The 25,812-nt window shown below is 36.3% G+C and overlaps 1 protein-coding gene across 8 annotated transcripts in view; it reads left to right on the forward strand.

Annotated features, from left to right (window-relative positions):
* Nucleotides 1–25,812, forward strand: part of LOC137240360 (CUGBP Elav-like family member 1) — a 1,194,531-nt gene that overhangs the window by 121,221 nt on the left and 1,047,498 nt on the right. For 2 of the 8 annotated variants that reach the window (XM_067766474.1, XM_067766476.1), the window contains exon 1: nucleotides 19,884–20,215. The exons of 4 other annotated variants lie outside the window; for them this stretch is intronic. The gene's annotated coding sequence lies outside the window, so the exon portion shown is untranslated. Of the gene's footprint in view, nucleotides 1–19,883; nucleotides 20,216–25,812 lie in introns of those variants that run through there. 2 more of the 8 variants (XM_067766473.1, XM_067766475.1) reach the window with 2 other exon arrangements.

Here is a 25,812-nt window from a genome sequence, read left to right on the forward strand (position 1 = left end):
AGCTCACAGAGTATATTAACTTTGATTGGATAACGGTTGGTTGTACAGGTATAAAGGAATCGAGATAGATATAGACTTCCATATATCAAAATCATCAGTATCGAAAAAAAATTCGATTGAGCCATGTCCGTCCGTCCGTCCCTCCGTCTGTCCGTTAACAGGATAACTTGAGTAAATTTTGAGATATCTTGATGAAATTTGGTATGTAGGTTCCTGGGCACTCACCTCAGATCGAACGGTATCGGACCATAACCACGCCCACTTTTTCGATATCGAAAATTTCGAAAAATCGAAAAAGTGCGATAATTCATTACCAAATACGGTTTAAGCGATGAAACTTGGTAGGTGAGTTGAACTTATGACGCGGAATAGAAAACTAGTAAAATTTTGGACAATGGGCGTGGCACCACCCACTTTTAAAAAGAAGGTAATTTAGAAGTTTTGCAAGCTGTAATTTGGCAGTCGTTGAAGATGTCAAGATGAAATTTGGCGGGAACGTTACTTTTATTACTATATGTCTGCTTAATAAAAATTAGCAAAATCGGAGAACGACCACGCCCACTTTTAAAAAAAATTTTTTTTTTTAATTCAAATTTTAAAAGAAAAGTTAATACCTTTACAGTATATAAGTAAATTATGTCAACATTCAATTCCAGTAATGATATGTTGCAACAAAATACAAAAATAAAATAAAATTTCAAAATGGGCGTGGCTCCGCCCTTTTTCATTTAATTTGTATAGGATACTTTTAATGCCATAAGTCGAACAAAAATTTACCAATCCTTGTGAAATTTGGTAGAGGCTTAGATTCTAGTACGATAACAGTTTTCTGTGAAAAAGTGCGAAATCGGTTGAAGCCACGCCCAGTTTTTATACACAGTCGACCGTCTGTCCTTCCGCTCGGCCGTTAACACGAAACCTTGAGCAAAAATCGATATATCTGTACTAAACTCAGTTCACGTACTTATTTGAACTCACTTTGTATTGGTGTAAAAAATGACCGAAATCCGACTATTACCACGCCCACTTTTTCGGTATCGAAAATTACGAAAAATGAAAAAAATGCCATAATTATATACCAAATACGGAAAAAGGGATGAAACATGGTAATTGTATTGGTATTGGTAAAACTTGGTAAAATGGGTGTGACACCTACCATATTAAGTAGAAGAAAATGAAAAAGTTTTGCAGGGCGAAATCAAAAGCCCTTGGAATCTTGGAAGGAATACTGTTCGTGGTATTAAAAAAAAAAATAAATGTAAGGCGCGATAACCTCCGAAGAGATCTAAGGCCGAGCTTCTCTTCCAATTTGCGTCGTGCTCCTCTTGATTTTCCCTACAAATTGGCCGGACGGGACCTACATGTTTTATGCCGACTCCGAACGGCATCTGCAAAGCAGATGAGTTTTCACTGAGAGCTTTTCATGGCAGAAATACACCCGGAGTGCTTGCCAAACACTGCCGAGGGGCGACCCCGCTTAGAAAAATTTTCTTCTAATTGAAAAATCTTATTTCTAAAATTTTGATGTTGCTTTGCCCGGGAGTTGAACCCAGGGCATACGGTGTGATAGGCGGAGCACGCTACCCATCACACCACGGTGGCCGCAGGTGGTATTACATATATAAATAAATTAGGGGTACCCAACAGATGATGTTCTGGATCACCCTGGTCCACATTTTGGTCGATATCTCGAAAACGCCTTCACATATACAACTAAGGGCTACTCCCTTTTAAAACCCTCATTAATACCTTTAATTTGACACCCATATCGTACAAACACATTCTAGAGTCACCCCTGGTCCACCTTTATGGCGATATCTTGAAAAGGAGTCCACCTATAGAACTAAGGCCCACTCCCTTTCAAAGTACTCACTAACCCCTTTCATATGATACCCATATCGTATAAACAAATTCTAGAGTCACCCCTGGTCCACCTTTATGGCGATATCTGGAAAAGGCGTCCACCTATAGAACTAAGGCTCACGCCCTTTTAAAATACTCATTAACACCTTTGGTTTGACACCCATATGGTACAAACGCATTCTAGAGTCACCCCTGGTTCACGTTTATGGCGATATCCCGAAAGGGCGTCCACCTATAGAACTAAGGCCCACTCCCTTTTAAAACACTTATTAACACCTTTCGTTTGATACCCGTATTGAAAAAACGCATTCTAGAGTCAACCCTGGTCCACTTTTATAACGATATTCCGAAAAGGCGACCACCTATAGAACTAAGGCCCACTCCCTTTTAAAATACTCATTAACACCTTTCATTTAATACACATATCGTACAAACAAATTCTAGAGTCAGGCCTGGTCCACCTTTATGGCGATATCCCTAAATGGCGTCCATCTATAGAACTATGGCTCACTTCCTCTTAAAATACTCTTTAATACCTTCCATTTGATACACATGTCGTACAAACATATTCCAGGGTTACCCTAGGTACAACATGGTGATTTTCCCTTACTTTGTCTCCACAGCTCTCAACTGAGTATGTAATGTTCGGTTACACCCGAACTTAGCCTTCCTTATTTGTTTGTTTTATATTTATCTTAAAAATAGTTTAGATATGCTCAAATTTTACAAAATGTTTACGTGTATAGCATATACTGTTTTCTGAAAAAATCATAGAGACCGGTGGTATATATAGTATATATCTCATACAACCGATTGTTGAGATAAGAAACTTTGCGAAATTCCTTCCCCATTTTAACAGCTAGAAGCTTTAAATTTCACCAAATGCTTACGTGTATAGCATATATTGTTGTCTGAAAAAATAACTGAGATCGGTGGTATATATAGTAGGCCGGGTCGATTTGTGGGGAGGCAAAAAAAATCGCCCATTGCTCTGTGAAAATCATATTCTAGGGATCAAAATAACAAACCTTGCCGAAGGAACCGTACCTCTAAAACGAATTCTGATGTCCCCCCTTTGGGTTGTAGGGGCAAATTTTGAAAAGTCCCACTTTGAAATGCCTATGTTTTTTCTTTTTGGAGTTTATTTTTCTCTTTAGAAACTTATTTAGTCAGAACATATGTAAATGAAAAAATGAATTTAACTTAGTAATAGAAAAAAATTTAAAAAAATTATTAGAAATTAGCGTTTTTACAACCACCTTTTAAAACCAAGGCATCACTGTGATGCATTTGCATGTCGTAAACATAGTTTTGTGGGTTTTTTATTCAACCGTTTTAAAAAATGAAGGTATCACTGTGACACAATTGCAGATCGTAAAATTGCTTGTGTTGTTTTTTTTAAGCCACCTTAAGACACAGCAGGTAGAATTGAAATTGCCCCTACCCAAAAGTTCGACCCAAAGGGGGAGGGGGGGGGGCATCAGAATTCGTTTTAGAGGTATGGTTCCTTCGGCAAAGTTTCTTGTTTTGATCCCTAGAATACGATTTTCACAGAGCAATGAGTGATTTTTAAATCGACCCGCCCTAATATATAGTATATATCTCATGCAACCGATTGTTCAGATAAGAAACTTTGCGCAATTTCTGCTCCATTTTAACAGCTAGAAACTTTAAATTTCACCAAATGATTACGTATATAGCATATATTGTTGTATGAAAAAATCATAGGAATCGGTGGTATATATATTATATACCCAATAAAAACTGTATTTTTTTGCCCCTTTTTTACGGCTAGAAGCTTCAAAATTCATCAAATTTCATCAAATAGTTACGCTTACGTCATACATTGTTGAAATACGTGATTCGTAGTCATAGTTTTTACACGCAGACCACAAAAAACCTGAAACTTTGCATCCTCACACAAAGTACCTACCTATTTTTATACCTTTCATGAAAATGAAATGGTATATTAATTTCGTCACGAAACCTAAAATTGTAAGTCCTTAAAGGAAAATAGATAGACCCACCATTAAGTATACCGAAATAATCCGATTGAAGAGCTGAGTTGATTTAGCCATGTCCGTCTGTCTTTCTGCTTGTTTGTATGCAAACTAGTCCCTCAATTTTTGAGATATCTTGATAAAATTTGGTGAGCGTGTGTATTTGGGTGTCGGATTAGACATTTATCGGAACCGGCCGGATCGGACCCTATAGCATATATCCTCCATACAACCGATTTTTCAGAAAAAGAGGATTTTTGTAATATCTTACTCAATTTAACAGATTGAAGCTTCAAACTTCACCATATACTTTTGTATATTGCACATATTGTTGCCTGAAAAATTTGATGAGATCGGTCGTATATATAGTATATATCCCCCACAACCGATTGTTCAGATAAGAAACTTTTCGTAATTACTGCCCTATTTTATGAAATAGAGGCTTCAAATTTCAACGAATGCTGACGTATATAGCATATATTGTTGTCTGAAAAAATCATAAACATCGGTTGTATATATAGTATATATAGTATATATATATATAGTATATATATATATTTTCGCAATTTTAGCCCCATTTTAACAGCTAGAAGATTCAAATTTCACCGAATGCTTACGTATATAGCATATATTGTTGTCTTAAAAAATCATAGAGATCGGTGGTATATATAGTATATATCTCATTCAACCGATTGTTCAGATAAGAAACTTTTCGCAATTTCTACCCCATTTTAACAGCTATAAGCTTCAAACTTCACCGATTGCTTACGTATATAGTATATATTGTTGTGTCAAAAAATCATAGAGATCGGTGATATATATAATATATATATGATGGTATATATAGTATACATGTATATAGTAAATATATATATATTTTTTTTTGCGGCCCCATTTTAACAGCTAGAAGCTTCAAATTTCACCAAATGCTTACGTATATAGCATATATTGTTGCCTGAAAAAATCATAGAGATCGGTGGTATATATATTATAGACCCCATATAAACTGTATTTTTTTGCCGCTTTTTTACGGCTAGAAGCTTCAAATTTCATCAAATAGTTACGTTTTCGTCATATATTGTTGAAATACGTGATTCGTAGTGATAGCTTTTACACGCAGACCACAAAAAACCTGAAACTTTGCATCCTCTCAAAAAGTACCTACCTATTTTTATACCTTTCATGAAAATGTTTGAGCCTGGACAAGAGAAGATGTGCGGTGTTTTTTATATATATATAATTTTGCATTGATTATACCCAGATGTGATATTTAAATAATTGTCAACTTACCTTCCTGAGGAAGACGCGAATATGCTTCGAAACGCGTAGAAGATAAAATAAACGATTGTTTTATTTCAAAAAAAATCGGCCGAAAAGCTCCACAATTTAATAATTAAACTTTACGACTTGGCCCAATATAAAATAATTTGCGCAATTTCTTCCCCATTTTAACAGCTAGAAGCTTCAAATTTCACCAAACGCTTAAGTGTATAGCATATATTGTTGTCTGAAAATCATTGAGATCGCTGGTGTATATAGTATATATCTCATACAACCGATTGTTCAGATAAGAAACTTTGCACAATTTCTGCCCCATTTTAACAGGTAGAAGTTTCAAATTTCACCAAATTCTTACGTATATAGCATATATTGTTGTCTGAAAAAATCATAGAGATCGGTGGTATATATATTATATATGTCTGAAAAAATCATAAAGATCAGTGGTATATATAGTATATATATAGTGGTATATATAGTATATGTATATAGTATATATATATTTTCGCTATTTTAGCCCCATTTTAACAGCTAGAAGCTGCAAATTTCACCGAATGCTTACGTATATAGCATATATTGTTGCCTGAAAAAATTATAGAGATCGGTTGTATATATAGTATATATCTCATTCAACCGATTGTTCAGATAAGAAACTTTTCGCAATTTCTACCCCATTTTAACAGCTATAAGCTTCAAATTTCACCGATTGCTTACGTATATGGTATATATTGTTGTGTCAAAAAATCATAGAGATCGGTGATATATATAACATATATATGATGGTATATATAGTATATATATTTTTTTTTGCGATTTCGGCCCCATTTTAACAGCTAGAAGCTTCAAATTTCACCAAATGCTTACGTGTATAGCATATATTGATGTCTGAAAAAATCATTGAGACCGGTGGTATATATAGTATATATCTCATACAACCGATTGTTGAGATAAGAAACTTTGCGCAATTTCTTCCCCATTTTAACAGCTAGAAGTTTCAAATTTCACCAAATGCTTACGTGTATAGCATATATTGTGGTCTGAAAAAATCATAGAGATCGGTGGTATATATATTATATACTTCATATAAACTGTTATTTTTTCCCCTTTTTTACGGCTAGAAGCTTCAAAATTCATCAATTTTCATAGTTACGTTTAGGTTATATACTTTTGAAATACGTGATTCGTAGTCATAGTTTTTACATGCAGACCACAAAAAGCGTGAAGCTTTGTATCCTCACACAAAGTACCTACCTATTTTTTATTTTATATTTATCTTAAAAATCGTTTAGATATGTTCAAATTTCACCAAATGTTTACATGTATAGCATATGCTATTGTCTGAAAAAATCATAGAGACCGGTGGTATATATAGTATATATTTCATACAACCGATTGTTGAGATAAGAAACTTTGCGCAATTTCTTCCCCATTTTAAAGCTAGAAGCTTCAAATTTCACCAAATGCTTACGTGTATAGCATATATTGTTGTCTGAAAAAATAATAGAGATCGGTGGTATATATATTTTATACCCGATATAAACTGTATTTTTTCCCCCTCTTTTACAGCTAGAAGCTTCAAAATTCATAAAATTTCATCAAATAGTTACGCTTACGTCATATATTGTTGAAATACGTGATTCGTAATCATAGTTTTTACACGCAGACCACAAAAACCTGAAACTTTGCATCCTCACACAAAGTACCTACCTATTTTTTTATCTTATATTTATCTTAAAAATCGTTTAGGTATGTAGATCTGTTCATTATATATTTCTTATCTTATAGAACCGATTATTCGGAGATTACGAACGGCATAAGATTATTGTTCAGCCCCATTCATGAAAGGGGGCACAGCCGAAGACAGTCCCGTCCTTACTTGTTTATTTTATATTTATCTTAAAAATCGTTTAGATATGTACATCTGTTCACTATATATTTCTTATCTTATACATCCGATTATTTGGAGATTACGAACGGGATAAGATTATTGTTCAGCCCCATTCATAAAAGGTATGAAGTCTTCGGCACAGCTGAAGACAGTCTCGTCCTTACTTGTTTCGTTTGGAACATGTACCATAGCTGGGCTTCCGAATAAACGAATATGACTAAAGTTCGGTTTCTTAGAGAACCAAACTTCATGTGGAGTTTTGTCTCCTAACGTTGAACAAATGGATCTGTTTTTTATGTAAACAGCTGTATTAGTAGCTTCCGCCCAAACATTTTTTGGCAAATTAGCATCAAATAATAAAAAGTTTGCTTTTTCAATTACTGTTCTGTTACCCCCTTCGCAAACACCATTTTGTTCGGGAGTATATGGACAAGTGGTTTGATGTAGTATACCGTCCTGCAATAACAACTTATCCAAACTTTTATTGCAAAACTCGCCACCATTGTCAGTGCGCAAAATCTTAATTTTCTTATTTTGTTGGTTTTCTACCATTGCTTTAAATGCTTTAAACCTCTAAAAAGCTTCACACTTTTATAAGATATATAAATGTGATGCGACTATAGTCGTCTACAAATAGCAAAATATACTTTGCACCTCCAATAGACCCCGATTCGATGGGACCACAAAGATCAGCATGTACAATTTGCAGAACGTCGTCGCTTTTGTGCAATTTGGATGGGAACGGCAATCTTGTTTGTTTTCCCTCACAACATGTCACACATGAACTCTTCTTGATGTCATTATTAAATGAGTAATCTAGACCATCAACAACTCCATTTTTCATTTTGGTTGAAGTCAGAACTGTTAATATGTCCTAAACGTCTGTGCCATATTTGCGCGCTCGCTAATGCTTTTGCTGCTAAAACGGAACATTGTTTTAACACTAATTTATAAACCCCATAAACCAAGCCTGCCCTAGCGACAAGAACATTTTTTTGGTTGCGAATGTAGCAGTGGTTGGCTTCAAAAGATATATGATTTCCACTTTCGATCAGGGCACTTACAGACAATAAGTTCGTCGTTAAATTTGGTACGCACAGCACATTTTTATACTCAGTTGAGCAGAGCTCACAGAGTATATTAAGTTTGATTGGATAACGGTTGGTTGTACATATATAAAGGAATCGAGATAGATATAGACTTCCATATATCAAAATAATCAGGATCGAAAAAAAATTTGATTGAGCCATGTCCGTCCGTCCGTCCGTCCGTCCGTTAACACGATAACTTGAGTAAATTTTGAGGTATCTTGATGAAATTTGGTATGTAGATTCCTGAGCACTCATCTCAGATCGCTATTAAAAATGAACGATATCGGACTATAACCACGCCCACTTTTTCGATATCGAAAATTTCGAAAAACCGAAAAAGTGGGATAATTCATTACAAAAGACAGATAAAGCGACGAAACTTGGTAGATTAGTTGAACTTATGACGCAGAATAGAAAATTAGTAAAATGTTGGACAATGGGCGTGGCACCGCCCACTTTTAAAAGAAGGTAATTTAGAAGTTTTGCAAGCTGTAATTTGGCAGTCGTTCATGATCATGATGAACTTTGGCAGGAACGTTACTGCTATTACTATATGTACGCTTAATAAAAATTAGCAAAATCGGAGAAGGACCACGCCTACTTTTAAAAAAAAAATTTTTTTAAAGTAAAATTTTAACAAAAAATTTAATATCTTTACAGTATATAAGTAAATTATGTCAACATTCAACTCCAGTAATCATATGGTGCAACAAAATACAAAAATAAAAGAAAATTTCAAAATGGGCGTGGCTCTGCCGTTTTTCATTTAATTTGTCTAGGATACTTTTAACGCCATAATTCGAACAAAAATTAACCAATCCTTTTGAAATTTGGTAGGGGCATAGATTTTATGACGTTAACTGTGAAAATGGGCGAAATCGGTTGATACCACGCCCAGTTTTTATACACAGTCGTCCGTCTGTCCTTCCGCATGGCCGTTAACACGATAACTTGAACAAAAATCGGCATATCTTTAATGAACTTAGTTCACGTGCTTACTTGAACTCACTTTATCTTGGTATGAAAAATGAACGAAATCCGACTATGACCACGCCCACTTTTTCGATATCGAAAATTACGAAAAATGAAAAAAATGCCATAATTCTATACCAAATACGAAAAAAGGGATGAAACATGGTAAGGTAATTGGATTGTTTTATTGACGCGAAATATAACTTTAGAAAAAACTTTATAAAATGGTTGTGACACCTACCATATTAAGTAGAAGAAAATGAAAAAAGTTCTGCAGGGCGAAATAAAAAACCCTTAATATCTTTGCAGGCACTACATATATAAATAAATTAGCGGTATCCAACAGATGATGTTCTGGGTCACCCTGGTCGATATCTGGAAAATGCCTTCACATATACAACTACCACCACTCCCTTTTAAAACTCTCATTAATACCTTTAATTTGATACCCATATCGTACAAACTTATTCTAGAGTCACCCCTGGTCCACCTTTACGGCGATATCTCGAAAAGGCGTCCACCTATAGAACTAAGTCCCACGCCCTTTTAAAATACTCATTAACACCTTTCATTTGATACCCATATCGTACAAACATATTCTAAAGTCACCCCTGGTCCACCTTTATGGCTATATCTCGAAAAGGCGAACACCTATAGAACGAAGGCCCACTCCCTTTTAAAAATACTCATTAACACCTTTCATTTGATACCCATATCGTACAAACAAAGTCCCTTTTAAAATACTCATTAACACCTTTCTTTTGATACCCATATTGTACAAACAAATTCTAGGGTCACCCCTGGTCCACCTTTATGGCGATATCTCGAAACGGCGTCCACCTATGGAACTAAGGATTACTCCCTTTTAAAATACTCATTAACACCTTTCTTTTGATACCCATATTGTACAAACAAATTCTCGGGTCACTCCTGGTCCACCTTTATGGCGATATCTCGAAACGGCGTCCACCTATGGAACTAAGGATTACTCCCTTTTAAAATACTCATTAACACCTTTCATTTGATACCCATATCGTACAAACGCATTCTAGAGTCACCCCTGGTCCACCTTTATGGCGATATCTCGAAAAGGCGACCACCTATACAACAACCACCACTCCCTTTTAAAACCCTCATTAATATCTTTAATTTGATACCCATATCGTACAAACACATTCTAGAGTCACCTCTGGCCCACCTTTATGGCGATATTTCGAAACGGCATCCACCTATAGAACTAAGGCCCACTCCCTTTTAAAATACTCATTAACACCATTCGTTTGATGCCCATATTGAACAAACAAATTCTAGGGTCACCCCTGGTCCACCGTTATGGCGATATCTCGAAACGGCGTCCACCTATGGAACTAAGGATTACTCCCTTTTAAAATACTCATTAACACCTTTCATTTGATACCCATATCGTACAAACGCATTCTAGAGTCAACCCTGATCCACCTTTATGGCTATATCCCTAAATGGCGTCTACTTATAGAACTATGGCCCACTCCCTCATAAAATACTCTTTAATGCCTTTCATTTGATACACATGTCATACAAACATATTCCAGGGTTTCCCTCGGTTCATTTTCCTACATGGTTATTTTCCCTTATGTTGTCACCATAGCTCTCAACTGAGTATGTAATGTTCGGTTACACCCGAACTTAACCTTCCTTACTTGTTTACTGTGATATCGTAATTATAACCAGTGACAATATTTACATCTCCGGAACACACAACTGGTAATTTTGTTTCATTTTCAATTATAATTTGGGAGCGTGTCATTATTCTGTATTACAAAATTTTGGGTGACAAAATTCTGTAAATTGCAAAAAAATTCTGCTTGAACAAAATTCTGCTTTTTTAAAATTCTGCTTTCTAAAATTCTGCTTTTTCAAAATTTTGCATGTTTAATTCTGGAAGCCAAAATGCCAGAATCATGGCATGGCGTAGCCGGTGCTGGATCGGCTAAGGGTTATTTTTTTAAAGTGCGGCCGAAAGCCGCCTACGCAGAAGGACATCACCGTGGCGGTGGCCACGGTTATACCACACACCCGGACTTGGCATGGCGTAGCCCAGGGTTATATTTTATAAGCGCGGCCAAAGGCCGTCTATGCAGAAAGGTGTTCTACGCAGAATTACTGTGCATGGCGCACTTTTTCAAAATAATTACATGACCTCTTTAACATTGTTAATATTATATTTTAATACAGAATTTTGTAATACAGAATTTTGTAATACAGAATTTTGAAAGCAGAATTTTAGAAAGCAGAATTTTAAAAAAAACAGAATTTTAAAAAGCAGAATTTTGTTTTTAGAATTTTGTACATACAGAATTTCGACACCAACCCTTATAATTTCTAACATGCCAGGGAAATTATTAACGTTTTCAATCCAATGCCGATTTGCTGTTAAGTGTGAACTAGCGCCGGAGTCCACGTGCCATTCAGTTTTGTCGTAACTACAACTCAGAAACACGGCACTGAACGCATTCGATTGTTTATTTTTCAATAGAGGACACTGATTCCTATAATGACCAGCTTGCTTACATTTATAACAAGTAATATTATTTTGTGCGCTGAGTTGCGTTTTTTTGACATTCCGTATGTATGCTTGCTATTGTTTTTCGCGTATTTTCCTTGCGCTTTGTTCGCAACAAATGCAGCATTACCAGACTCATTGTCGAATTTAGAAACTTCATTGTCCAGGAACTTCGACTTGATGACGTCATCAGTTATACTGATTCTAGAGTGTTCGATTGACATTATCATTGGCCAAAAATTTTCTGGCAAACCAGCTAAAAGTAAGGAACCTACCCATTCGTCGGTAATCTGAAAACCTGTACCATTCAACCTCTGTGCAGTTTCAACTACTTGGGTTATGTACGTTGTCATTGAATTACAGTTTTCTAGGCGTAACGAGATTAAGTGCCGCAACAATGTTATTTTCCGCGAAAAACCTGAGTCATCAAACATTGCTTTCAGCTTTGCCTTAATATGCACATATAGACTTGGGTCTATGGTCAATACTAGCTTTGCCTTAGTTTTTGCATCCTTCTCAACTTTTCATCGTAGTTTTCTGTGCCTTTCAATTTCGGCACACTTTGTATATAATTGGTAGCCATTGTTTGGTAAAACAAAGCTAAAGTTCAACTAATTTTTCTTTAAATTATTTAGGTAAAAAAACGTGAGGCCCATAACCTATTAATTAGAACACGTGAATCTGCGTTGACAGTCGTACTTCAAGTGACCTTTTATTAATTAGTATATATATATATAGACGTGTGGTTATTTAATACAAATGAGTTATTTTGATATTGCCAGATTTAAAAATAAATTAACACCCATTGCCAAGAATTGACGACACTCTGGACTCGCTCTCTGGTACGAAATGGTTTTCCACACTGGAATTGAAAAGTGGCTACTGGCAAGTGGAGGTGAAGGAGGAGGACAAAGAGAAAACAGCCTTCAGTGTCGGAGATGGTCTTTGGCAATTTACAGTAATGCCTTTGGACTATGTAATACACCAGCTACTTTCGAGGGACTCATGGATCAGGTATTGAAAGGACTACATTGGAAAACATGCTTGGTGTACCTGGATGACATCATCGTATTGGGCAAGAACTTTGATGAACATCTTAAAAACTTAGAGGAAATTTTCCAGAGAATAGCTGGCGCTGGTCTGAAACTAAGTTCCATAAAGTGTTCGCTGTTTAAAAAGGAAGTAAATTATTTGGGACACAAGGTAACGACAGAAGGCATCTGTACTGCGTATGAAAAGATAGAGGCAGTAAAGGATTGGCCAAGACCACTGAACCTGCATGAATTGAGAAGTTTCCTTGGGCTGTGCACATATTACCGCCGACGTGTACCAAACTTTTCCAGCGTAGGCCATAGGTTCCATGAACTTACAAGAAAAAATAAAGCTTTTGAATGGAAGAAGGAGCAAGAGGTGGCTTTCCAAATATTGAAGGAGCGGTTGTGAACTGCCCCATTGTTGGCATATCCGATTCCAGGAGCAACATTTATTCTAGATACAGATGCGAGTGGATATGCTACAGGCGACGTTTTATCACAACTGGTCTATGGACAGGTAGTTGCATATTACAGCCGTTCGATTGGAACCAGAGAGGAACTATTGCGTTACACGGAGAGAGCTGTTGGCATTGGTAGAGTGCATTAAACATTTTCACAAATACTTCTACGGCCAGCGATTCCGCGTCAGGACAGATCAGGCAGCGTTGAAATGGCTTCTGCAGTTCCGTAATCCGGAAGGACAATTGGTACGGTGGATCGAGCGACTACAAAGCTATGACTTTTCCATTGAGCTTCGAAAATGTAGTACCCATGGAAATGCTGATGCAATATCACGAAGACCAAGTCGTTTGGAATGCAAGCACTGTTCAAAGCCCGAGGCTAAAGAAGACATTATAGATGTCCGACTAATGACTATAACGTGTGCGGATGAATGGGACAATGAACAACTAAGAAAGTGTCAGCTAGAAGATTCAGAGCTGTCACATGTTATGCAAGGGCTCGACCGAAACGAAAGACCGAACAGAGAAGAGGTGTCAGCAGAGAGTCCCATTGCGAAGTCATATTGGGCACAGTGGAACAGTTTAGAATTGATATCCGGTTGCCTTCATTGAGTATGGGAGTGTGAGGATGGTCAATGCAAGAAGAAACTGATACTTGTTCCCAGAAAGAGGATTCCTGGCGTGCTCAGCGAGCTGCATAATGGTCCAAGTGGAGGTTATCTTGGAATCACGAAGACGCTCGAGAAAGTTAAGCAGAGATTCTATTGGTTTGGTTGCCGTCAGTCGGTCAGCAAGTGGATTGCCAACTGCGTGGTTTGCAACAGAGCGAAAGGGCCCAAAACACGAAGTCATGGCCAGATGAAGCAGTATATTTCAGGTGCACCATTTGAAAGGATCGCCATGGATTCTGCATTGCATCCTCAGTCCGATGGTATGGTGTAACGTAGCGGACAAGTACCATAAGGAGTGGGATACACATATCATTAATCTTGATGGCTTACCGATTGGCAGTACATGAGACAACGGGCCAAACTCCCGCAAAAGTAATTTTTGGCAATGACCTTCGACTGCCAGCTGATTTGAAGTATGGGATAGATGCCGATGCGGAGAGAAATGTCAAGAAATCCACTGGTATCTTGACAGAAGAGCTGACAGATATGCACGATCTGGTAAGGCAACGAGCAAAGATTATGAGTGACAAGATGAAAGCCACGTACCAGTTAATTCGGAAGAGTTTCAGGAAGGAGATTTGGTGCTATTATACAACCCACAACGAAAAAAAGGTTTGTCCCCGAAATTGCAGTGTAATTGGGAAGGTCCATACAAAACTGTAAAACGGATCAACGAGGTAGTGTACCGCATACAAAATATTGGCAACCCACGAACCAAAATGAAAGTGGTTCGTTTGGAAAGGCTCGCAGCGTTTAGATGGAGAGATTTGTCTGATCGGGACGACCGGACTTAGGTGCAGGGCATTGTGACGAATATTAGCAACACTAAGGGATACTATCATCTCTAAGCCGATGATAAGCAGTGACTTGTATGCACATCATTAAATCAATCATTATGTCTAACCATATGTCCATACGAGCAGCGGAGAAGAGACACACAAACACATGCATATATCTTATCTGTGATCTCACAAAAGAAGGCATTAATTTGTGCAAATGTTACTCACGTATACACGCGCATATGAGAAGATATAAACGTAGTTGTGGCTGGTGATTTTGTAGCTGACTAGTAAATTATGGAATAGAAAAGCCTAGAAGTATGCAACGAAGAAACCAGACAGTATAAGCGACAGCAACAGTAGAGGCACGACAATCAGTTTTATTTCAGCAAGCTATCAATCAGTTGCGAAGTATAAGTGTTTATTGTGAAGTACTTTAATAAAGGCCATTTTGCATTATTGAATAGCGGAGTTATTTATTCAACAGTTTAATGATTCGGACGTTAGTAGAAGTTAGCAAATAAGAGGAATTGCACTAAATTTGTTACAATATGCTACACATGTAAGCATTTGGTGCAATCTGAAGCTTCTAGCTGTTAAAATGGCAGAAATTGCGAAAAGTTTCTTATCTGAACAATCGGTTGTACGAGACATAGACTATATATACCACCGATCTCTTTGATTTTTTTCACACAACAATATATGCTACATACGTAAGCATTTGGTGCAATTTGAAGCTTCTAGCTGTTGAAATGGGGCAGAAATTGCGAAAATTTTCTTATCTGAACAATCGGTTGTATGAGATATATACTATATACTATATATACCACCGATCTCTATGATTTTTTCAGACAACAATACATGCTTCAATTTGATAAATTGAGGAAGATATGACAAAAATCCTCTTTTTCTGAAAAATCAGTTGTATGGAGGATATATGCTATTGTGGTCCGATCCTAAATACACCCGCTCACCAAATTTAAGCAAGATATCTCAAAAAGTGAGGGACTAGTTTGCATACAAGCAGACAAACGCTCAGCTCTTCATCCTGATTATTTCGGTATACTTAATTGTGGGTCTATCTATTTTCCTTTAGGGACTTACAATTTTGGGATTCGTGACGAAGTTAATATATCATTTAATTTTCATGAAAGGTATAAAAATAATCAAAAAACAAGTAAGGAAGGCTAAGTTCGGGTGTAACCGAACATTACATACTCAGTTGAGAGCTGTGGAAACAAAGTAAGGGAAAATCACCATGTTGTAAAAAGAACCTAGGGTAACCCTGGAATGTGTTTGTATGACATGTGTATCAAATGGAAGGCATTAAAGAGTATTTTAAGAGTAAGTGAGCCATAGTTCTATAGATGGATGCCATTTAGGGATATCGCCATAAAGGTGGACCAGGCCTGACTCTACAATTTGTTTGTATGATATGGATATCAAATGAAATGTGTTAATGATAATTTTAAAAGAGAGCGGGCCTAAGTTCTATAGGTGGACGCCTTTTCGAGATATCGCCATAAAGGTGCACCAGGGGTGACTCTAGAATTTATTTTGTACGATATGAGTATCAAATAAAAGGTGTTAATGAGTATTTTAAGAGGGCGTGGGCCTTAGTTCTATATGTGGACGCCTTTTTGAGATATCGCCATAAAGGTGGACCAGGGGTGACTCTAGAATTTGTTTGTACGATATGAGTATCAAATGAAAGGTGTTAATGAGTATTTTAAAAGGGAGTGGGCCTTAGTTTTATAGGTGGACGCCTTTTCGGAATATCGTTATAAAAGTGGACCAGGGTTGACTCTAGAATGCGTTTGTACAATATGGGTATCAAACGAAAGGTGTTAATGAGTATTTTAAAAGGGCGTGAGCCTAAGTTCTATAGATGGACGCCTTTTCGAGATATCGCCATAAAGGTGCACCAGGGGTGACTCTAGAATTTATTTTGTACGATATGAGTATCAAATAAAAGGTGTTAATGAGTATTTTAAGAGGGCGTGGGCCTTAGTTCTATATGTGGACGCCTTTTTGAGATATCGCCATAAAGGTGGACCAGGGGTGACTCTAGAATTTGTTTGTACGATATGAGTATCAAATGAAAGGTGTTAATGAGTATTTTAAAAGGGAGTGGGCCTTAGTTTTATAGGTGGACGCCTTTTCGGAATATCGTTATAAAAGTGGACCAGGGTTGACTCTAGAATGCGTTTGTACAATATGGGTATCAAACGAAAGGTGTTAATGAGTATTTTAAAAGGGCGTGAGCCTAAGTTCTATAGATGGACGCCTTTTCGAGATATCGCCATAAAGATGGACCAGAGGTGACTCTAGAATTTGTTTGTACGATATGAGTATCAAATGAAAGGTGTTAATGAGTATTTTAAGAGGGCGTGGGCCTTAGTTCTATATGTGGACGCCTTTTCGAGATATCGCCATTAAGGTGGACCAGGGGTAACTCTAGAATTTGTTTGTACTATATGGGTATCAAATGAAAGGTGTTAATGAGTATTTTAAAAGGGAGTGGGCCTTAGTCCTATAGGTGGACGCCTTTGCGGAATATCGTTATAAAAGTGGACCAGGGTTGACTCTAGAATGCGTTTTTACAATATGGGTATCAAATGAAAGGTGTTAATAAGTGTTTTAAAAGGGAGTGGGCCTTAGTTCGATGGGTGGACGACCTTTCGGGATATCGCCATAAACGTGGACCAGGGGTGAATCTAGAATTCGTTTGTACAATATGGGTGTCAAATGAAAGGTGTTAATGAGTATTTTAAAAGGGCGTGGGCCTTAGTTCTATAGGTGGACGCCTTTTCGAGATATCGCCGTAAAGGTGGACCAGGGGTGACTCTAGAATTTTTTTATACGATATGGGCATCAAATGAAAGGTGTTAGTGAGTATTTTGAAAGGGAGTGGGCCTTAGTTCTATAGATGGATGCCTTTTCAAGATATCGCCATAAAGGTGGGCCAGGGGTGCTTTAGAATTTTTTTGTACGATATGGGTATCAAATGAAAGGTGTTAATGGGTATTTTAAAAAGGAGTGGACCTTAGTTCTATATGTGGACGCCTTTTCGAGATATCGCCATAAACGTGGACCAGGGGTGACTAGAGAATGTGTTTGTACGATATGGGTATCAAATTAAAGGTATTATTGAGGGTTTTAAAAGGGAGTCTCCCTTAGTTGTATATGTGAAGGCGTTTTTGAGATATCGACCAAAATGTGGACCAGGGTGATCCAGAACATCATCTGTCGGGTACCGCTAATTTATTTATATATGTAATACCACGAACAGTATTCCTTCCAAGATTCCGAGGGCTTCTGATCTCGCCCTGCAAACTTTTTCATTTTCTTCTACTTAATATGGTAGGTGTCACACCCATTTTACCATTTTTTTTCTAAAGTTATATGTTGCGTCAATAGACCAATAAAATTACCATGTTTCATCCCTTTTTTCGTATTTGGTATAGAATTATAGCATTTTTTTAATATTTCGTAATTTTCGATATCGAAAAAGCGGGCGTGATCATAATCGGATTTTGGCCATTTTTTATACCAAGATAAGGTGAGTTCAGATAAGTACGTGAACTAAGTTTAGTAAAGATATATTGATTTTTGGTCAAGTTATCGTGTTAACGGCCGAGCGGAAGGACAGACGGTCGACTGTGTATAAAAACTGGGCGTGGTATCAACCGATTTCGCCCATTTTCACAGAAAACAGTTAACGTCATAAAATCTATGCCTCTACCAAATTTCACAAGGATTGGTAAATTTTTGTTCGACTTATGGCATTAAAATTATCCTAGACAAATTAAATGAAAAAGGGCGGAGCCACGCCCATTTTGAAACTTTTCTTTTATTTTTGTATTTTGTTGCAACATATTATTACTGGAGTTGAATGTTGACATAATTTACTTATATACTGTAAAGATATTAACTTTTCTTTTAAAATTTGAATTAAAAAAATTTTTTTTTTAAAAGTGGGCGTGGTCGTTCTCCGATTTTGCTAAGTTTTATTAAGCAGACATATAGTAATAAAATTAACGTTCTCGCCAAATTTTATCATGATATCTTCAACAACTGCCAAATTACAGCTTGCAAAACTTCTAAATTACCTTCTTTTAAAAGTGGGCGGTGCCACGCCCATTGTCCAAAATTTTACTAGTTTTCTATTTCGCGTCATAAGGTCAACTCACCTACCAAGTTTCATCGCTTAATCCGTATTTGGTAATGAATTATCGCACTTTGTCGATTTTTCGAAATTTTCGATATCGAAAAAGTGGGCGTAGTTATTGTCCGATATCGTTCAGTTTAAATACCGATCTGATATGGGTGCCCAGGGTCCTACATACCAAATTTCATCAAGATATCTCAAAATTTACTCAAGTTATCATGTTAACGGACAGACGGACGGACGGACGGACATGGCTCAATCGAATTTTTTTTCGATACTGATGATTTTGATATATGGAAGTCTATATCTATCTCGATTCCTTTATACCTGTACAACAAACCGTTATCCAATCAAAGTTAATATACTCTGTGAGCTCTGCTCAACTGAGTATAACAAAAAATATTTTCTGTATATAATTGGAAGCGGCGCCTTAGCAAGCTCAGTCACAACATCACGTTGCCAAAATGCAATTTTATAGGTATTATTTGTTCAATGTACATATGAAAAAATTTTCTTTTTGGTGAATTTTGTTGATACGGTAAATTTTTTTTGTGATTTTCAACTCAAGTCACAAAAATTGTCTCTAATCTCAAATTTAGAGACTTGAGATGAGACTGGATAGAATTCAGTCGTAAATATCATTACTAAGTTAATCGAAAAGAAATAAACTCGGAATTCAGAAAGTTCTTAGATATATCTTATAGATTTCGGCAAAAGTCGGAAAACATCACTCACCATATTTGATTAAACTGGTACGAAGGCAATCTTCATACCTACTGCCTTAGCATAGTGCTACTTTTAAGCAAGGTGTAAAGGGATATGCCTTTCACAGATATTCCAAGATTCATGTTTTGCTGGCACTGTGGCAACATTTACAATGTATATTTTAGGTGCGGTGTTGCTGCAGGGTTTGTCGATCGTAAAGGGAAACTCGTTTTATGGGACCCAACGGCAACGAATCACAAACATTATTCGTGATAAGAGCTCTAAATGCTTATATAAAAATGATAAGATTACTCTTATCTAAATGGACACAGATAAAGTAAAACAATGCTCCAATTAACGAAACGGGAGTGTCTGCAGCTTGAGGTAGAGCAATAGCAGAATTTTAAACTAGTTGAAAATCACGCATACTATCGGTTAGGTTGAATAACGCAGTATTCAGTTGATAAATAAAACTTAGAGCATTTAGCAGATATAGCATTTTACTTCTGATTCATTGTACTCGAATAATTACGCAAATACCTGAAACAAGTGGGTTTGAAAATAAAGTGAATTAAACTTAAGTGTAATACGAAAATAAATACATAAATATGTATGTTAAATTAGTTTGAAGGAAACATACATATGTGTACATACATACACATGTAATTATAGAAATCATTCCTGGCTAGTGTTTCAGTGAGTGCATATGGAAACACATTTGGAAAAAACCAAGGTGCATGCATACACACCCTCATAATATGTAGGTATACATATATTATATGTGTTCGATTAAAAGTACACCATGCTTTCAGACCAACTAGTTTGACATAATATGATAACTGGTACGAATCCCATTCCTTCTGGTCAGCCAACCGTCTTTTTATCTATATAGTATGTCGAAGTTCACGAACATTTTTATATGAAAATCATATGTACAATGCACACTAGAGCTTTTTAAAAAATTTTGTTTTTGCTTTTCCACCGAACCATGCTTAAAAGCTTTTTAGATGCCAAACAATGCCTAAATTATTTTCAATTACAATATTTATATTGTTTTTGGTCACATCTAACTAGGTTAGGATTGGTATATTACTTGCTTAATTGATCACATCAAGGGAATTTAAATCGTTTTCCACCTGGTCCTTTCTCTGCTTCCATATGCGGGTTCCGACAAAAATACTTTCTTAGCCGGAGCATCATCTTTTTTTCACTTAGCCTAACCTAGCCAGCGTTGCCGCTGTGTTTTAATTCGCTGGAATATGTTGATGTCTGCATAAAGGTCGAAGAGCTCATCATTAAATCTTCCTCAGTACTCGCTTTCGATTTTCGTTTACCGAGAGAGGACTTTACTTCAGCTGCCAACATGACCCAAAGTAGTATTTATTGGCAAGAGTGATTCTTTGCTGAATTTCGGAGCTCAGTCCAGTAGGATTGGCATATATCCGTTCGAAATTTTAAAACTAAAATATCGTGAAATATTTAGGTTTCAATGAAGTGCAAATCACAATACATATTCAAAATTATATATACACTGGAACTTTTTGAAATTAAAAAAAAAAACAAAAAAAAAAAATATATATATATATATATAATATTTTTGATGAATTTTATTAGCCTTATACCTAAATATTTTTGAAGTCTTTAATAAGCTCAAGGCCTATTGAAAAAATAAAATACAATGTTTTTCTATTGTATTTTATTGTGTTTTAGCTCATTAAAGACTTCAAAAATATATATATAATATTTTAAATGTTTAAAAATTTTTGATGGTCTCCTTAATTAATAAATTTTGAATTAAAATTTTTCTCAATATTTTTGAAAAACTTTTTGATGTCAATTTGTTAGTGTAAATTTGAATACCATACCAGGTGCCTTGCCTTCATATGGAAGTGCTTTTCCTTTGCAATTTCATATGAAATTCAGGCACTTTCATATGAATTTATATGTGAGGGCATATATGAATACTATGAAAATTTTGTTTATATTCAAAGTGTGAATTTGTATCTGTGCCTATATTTCAGGGCAAAACAAAAACAAAAGTGCTGTAAGTGTACAGGGGTTGAGCAGCTCTGCTCATAAACATCAGAGCATTTAAAACAATATTTTGGTACACGTTTATTTTATTTATTATTATATTTAATTATGTTCAATGAAAATAATTTAAATGCCACAGAGCACCTTTATTTATTATATATGTAGATATTTGCACCCATGAGAGAGATTATGGACAGGAAACGATTTTGGTTTTTCCCGACTAAGTGAGAAAATTATAGTTGCAACCTGGAGTTATAAATATAGTTGAAGTGATAAATTAAAATTTCATTACATTCAGGTATATTCCTTATTCTGTAAACCTACTGAAATTCTAAGTCAGTAAATGAAATTGTTTTTCTGTCATTGATCAACAAAAATAAGTGGTACGTACCATCGATTTTTCCACCTTTTCCGTGCTAGCCACCTTCAACACACTTCAATGCACATATTGCAGGCATGGATATAATTTTCCTTATGTAATTTTCATGTTCAATAAATGTGCATGTATTGTAGGATGTTACATCCCAATAAACATTTTTGCTCGGTCTCAATGAAAATGCATTTGAGAACTACCCTCGTGTGATATCTTATCTGTTAACTGTCTGACATGATATTCAAGATGGCAACTTTTTCGAGTTTTGGCAGCGTTTAGACAGGACGTTCAATATGGCGGTGCATCCGGCCGGCTATCTTCAGCGGGTGATAAAAAGGAATGCAGGATGATTCCACGATGATTACTTTAAAAATCAGGTGCTTCGTAACTTTAACGTCTATGCCGAAGATATCCCATTTGTCTTATTCATAATGGTTAAAAGCGTTTAAAAAAGACATTTTTAAAATATGAGATTTCCACCAAATTGGAAATTTTATATTCCTCTATCTCAAATATCACCGGAAAAGAGTGGGATTGAAATGTATTTCTCAAATGTTTCTCAACGTGCACCTAATTTGATATTTAAAGTTATAAAAATCTCACCATTGGGAATGTTTGTGCTGCCGTTAATTGGGGCAGAACAATAAACATGGTGCTCACCAATAAATAGGCATACCCGTATCCAAAGCATGTACTTATACAGTGTCGGGCAGTACTAAAATAGCGAAAGTGCCTTTTTATACTCAGTTGAGCAGAGCTCACAGAGTATATTAAGTTTGATTGGATAACGGTTGGTTGTACAGGTATAAAGGAATCGAGATAGATATAGACTTCCATATATCAAAATAATCAGGATCGAAAAAAAATTTGATTGAGCCATGTCCGTCCGTCCGTCCGTCCGTTAACACGATAACTTGAGTAAGTTTTGAGGTAAATTGATGAAATTTGGTATGTAGGTTCCTGAGCACTCATATCAGATCTCTATTTAAAATGAACGAAATCGGACCATAACCACGCCCGCTTTTTCGATATCGAAAATTTCGAAAAACCGAAAAAGTGCGATAATTCATTACCAAAGAAAGCTAAAACGACGAAGCTTGGTAGATGGGTTGACCTTATGGCACAGAATAGAAAACTAGTAAAATTTTGTACAATGGAGGTGGCACCGCCCACTTTTAAAAGAAGGTAATTTAAAACTTTTGCAAGCTGTAATTTGGCAGTCGTTGAAGATATCATGATGAAATTTGGCAGGAACGTTACTCTTATTACTATATATACGCTCAATGAAAATTAGCAAAATCGGAGAAGGACCAAGCCCACTTTTAAAAAAAATTTTTTTTTAAAGTAAAATTTTAACAAAAAATGTAATATCTTTACAGTATATAAGTAAATTATTTCAACATTCAACTCCAGTAATGATACGGTGCAACAAAATACAAAAATAAAAGAAAATTTCAAAATGGGCGTGGCTCCGCCCTTTGTCATTTAATTTGTCTAGGATACTTTAATGCCATAAGTCGAACAAAAATTTAACAATCCTTTTGAAATTTGGTAGGGGCATAGATATTATGACGTTTTTATACACAGTCGTCCGTCTGTCCTTCCGCATGGCCGATAACATGATAACTTGAGCAAAAATCGACATATCTTTACTGAACTTAGTTCACGTACTTATCTGAACTCCCTTTATCTTGGTATAAAAAATGAACGAAATCCGACTATGACCACGGCCACTTTTTTGATATCGCAAATTACGAAAAATGAAAAAAATGCAATAATTCTATACCAAATACGAGGGATGAAACATGGTAATTGGATTGGTTTATTGACGCGAGATATAACTTTAGAAAAAGCTTTGTAAAATGGTTGTGACACCTACCATATTAAGTAGAAAAAAATGAAAAAGTTCTGCAGGGAGAAATAAAGAACCCTTGAAATCTTGGCAGGTATTACATATATAAATAAATTAGCGGTATCCAAAAGATGATGTTCTGGGTCACCCTGGTCCACATTTTGGTCGATATCTGGCAAACGCCTTCACATATACAACTACCACCACTCCCTTTTAAAGCTCTCATTAATACCTTTAATTTGATACCAATATCGTACAAGCACATTCTAGAGTCACCCCTGGTCCACCTTTATGGCGATATCTCGAAAAGGCGTCCACCTATAGAACTAAGCCCCACGCCCTTTTAAAAAATACTCATTAACACCTTTAATTTGATACCCACATCGTACAAACAAAGTCTAGAGTCACCCCTGGTCCACCTTTATTGCGATACCTCGAAAAGGCGTCCACCTATAGAACTAAGGCCCACTCCCTTTTAAAATACTCATTAATACATTTCGTTTGATACCCATATTATACAAACGTATTCTAGAGTCACCCCTGGTCCACCTTAATGGCGATATCTCGAAAAGGCGAACACCTATACAACTACCACCACTCACTTTTAAACCCCTCATTAATACCTTAAATTTGATACCCATATCGTACAAACACATTCTAGAGTCACCCCTGGTCCACCTTAATGGCGATATTTCGAGACGGCGTCCACCTATAGAACTAAGGCCCACTCCCTTTTAAAATACTCATTAACACCTTTCGTTTGATACCCATATTGTACAAACAAATTCTAGGGTCACCCCTGGTCCACCTTTATGGAGATATCTCGAAACGGCGTCCACCTATGGAACTAAGGATTACTCCCTTTTAAAATACTTATTAACACCTTTCATTTGATACCCATATCGTACAAACAAATTCTAGAGTCAACCCTGATCCACCTTTATGGCGATATCCCTAAATGGCGTCCACCTATAGAACTATGGCCCACTCCCTCATAAAATACTCTTTAATGCCTTTCATTTGATACACATGTCATATAAACACATTCCAGGGTTTCCCTCGGTTCATTTTCCTACATGGTTATTTTCCCTTATGTTGTCACCATAGCTCTCAACTGAGTATGTAATGTTCGGGTACACCCGAACTTAACCTTCCTTACTTGTTTATATATGAACTAGCGTACCCTCGCCCGCTTCGCTAGGCGTTAAATTCAATGATTTGCTGAAAGAGAATAAAATTAATCCGAAACAAAGCAAATTCTGTGATACAATTTCATTCAAACTTTATTGTAACACTTTTTGGTAGACAACGTTTTTGGTTTTTCCATCTTTCGCGTAAATGAATAATGACGTTGGTTTGCCTACTCGTGAGCAAGCTACATACAAATGTCCATGAGAAAAAATTGGGTATTCTAAATTAATACCGCACATCGTTCACAGTAATGTTGCGCAGCATAATAATCGGTGCTCCAATTTTTAATCGTAAATAATGAGGTGGTAGGCCTGGCAAATCGAGTGAGTTTAAGAATTCAGTTGGATTATTTACGACATTATCTTGATCAGTAATAGTGTCCATTGACTTATATGCAACTATGTCACCAGGTATTTGATCCAGAATAGCTGCATTTATGTCACTGACGTCCTTATTTTTCTCAGCTAAAATTGCTCATTCGCTGAGCCAATCATAGTTTTTGTAATGTTGAACTATGTTTGGAAATACAATCTGTATCAATGCCTCTTTAGACTGTGCAAAAGTGCAGACATTTTTAGGCAATGTAATCATTCCTGTTGGATCGACAGACATTTGGCCATTTCCGATTTTCAGTAACTGCTGTGAAAATTCAGCTGCTGACGGATCGTTTTGTAGTTGAACACGTACGTTTGTAGTAAATGTAAGCGTGTTTACGTGTCTCCATAAATACGATGATTTTAAACGTGAATTGATTTCATCTGAAGCAGTGGATTTTAGGATCACAGGTAATGTATGCCTGAAATCTCCAGCCAATAAAATCATGGCACCTCCAAAGACTGTTTGGCTTCCTCGTAGATTCCTCAAAGTTCTATCAAGTGCTTCCAATGGTTTCTTGTGTGCCATAGTA

This window comes from Eurosta solidaginis, chromosome 2, assembly GCF_040869045.1.
Source record: "Eurosta solidaginis isolate ZX-2024a chromosome 2, ASM4086904v1, whole genome shotgun sequence".
Lineage (NCBI taxonomy): Eukaryota > Metazoa > Arthropoda > Insecta > Diptera > Tephritidae > Eurosta > Eurosta solidaginis.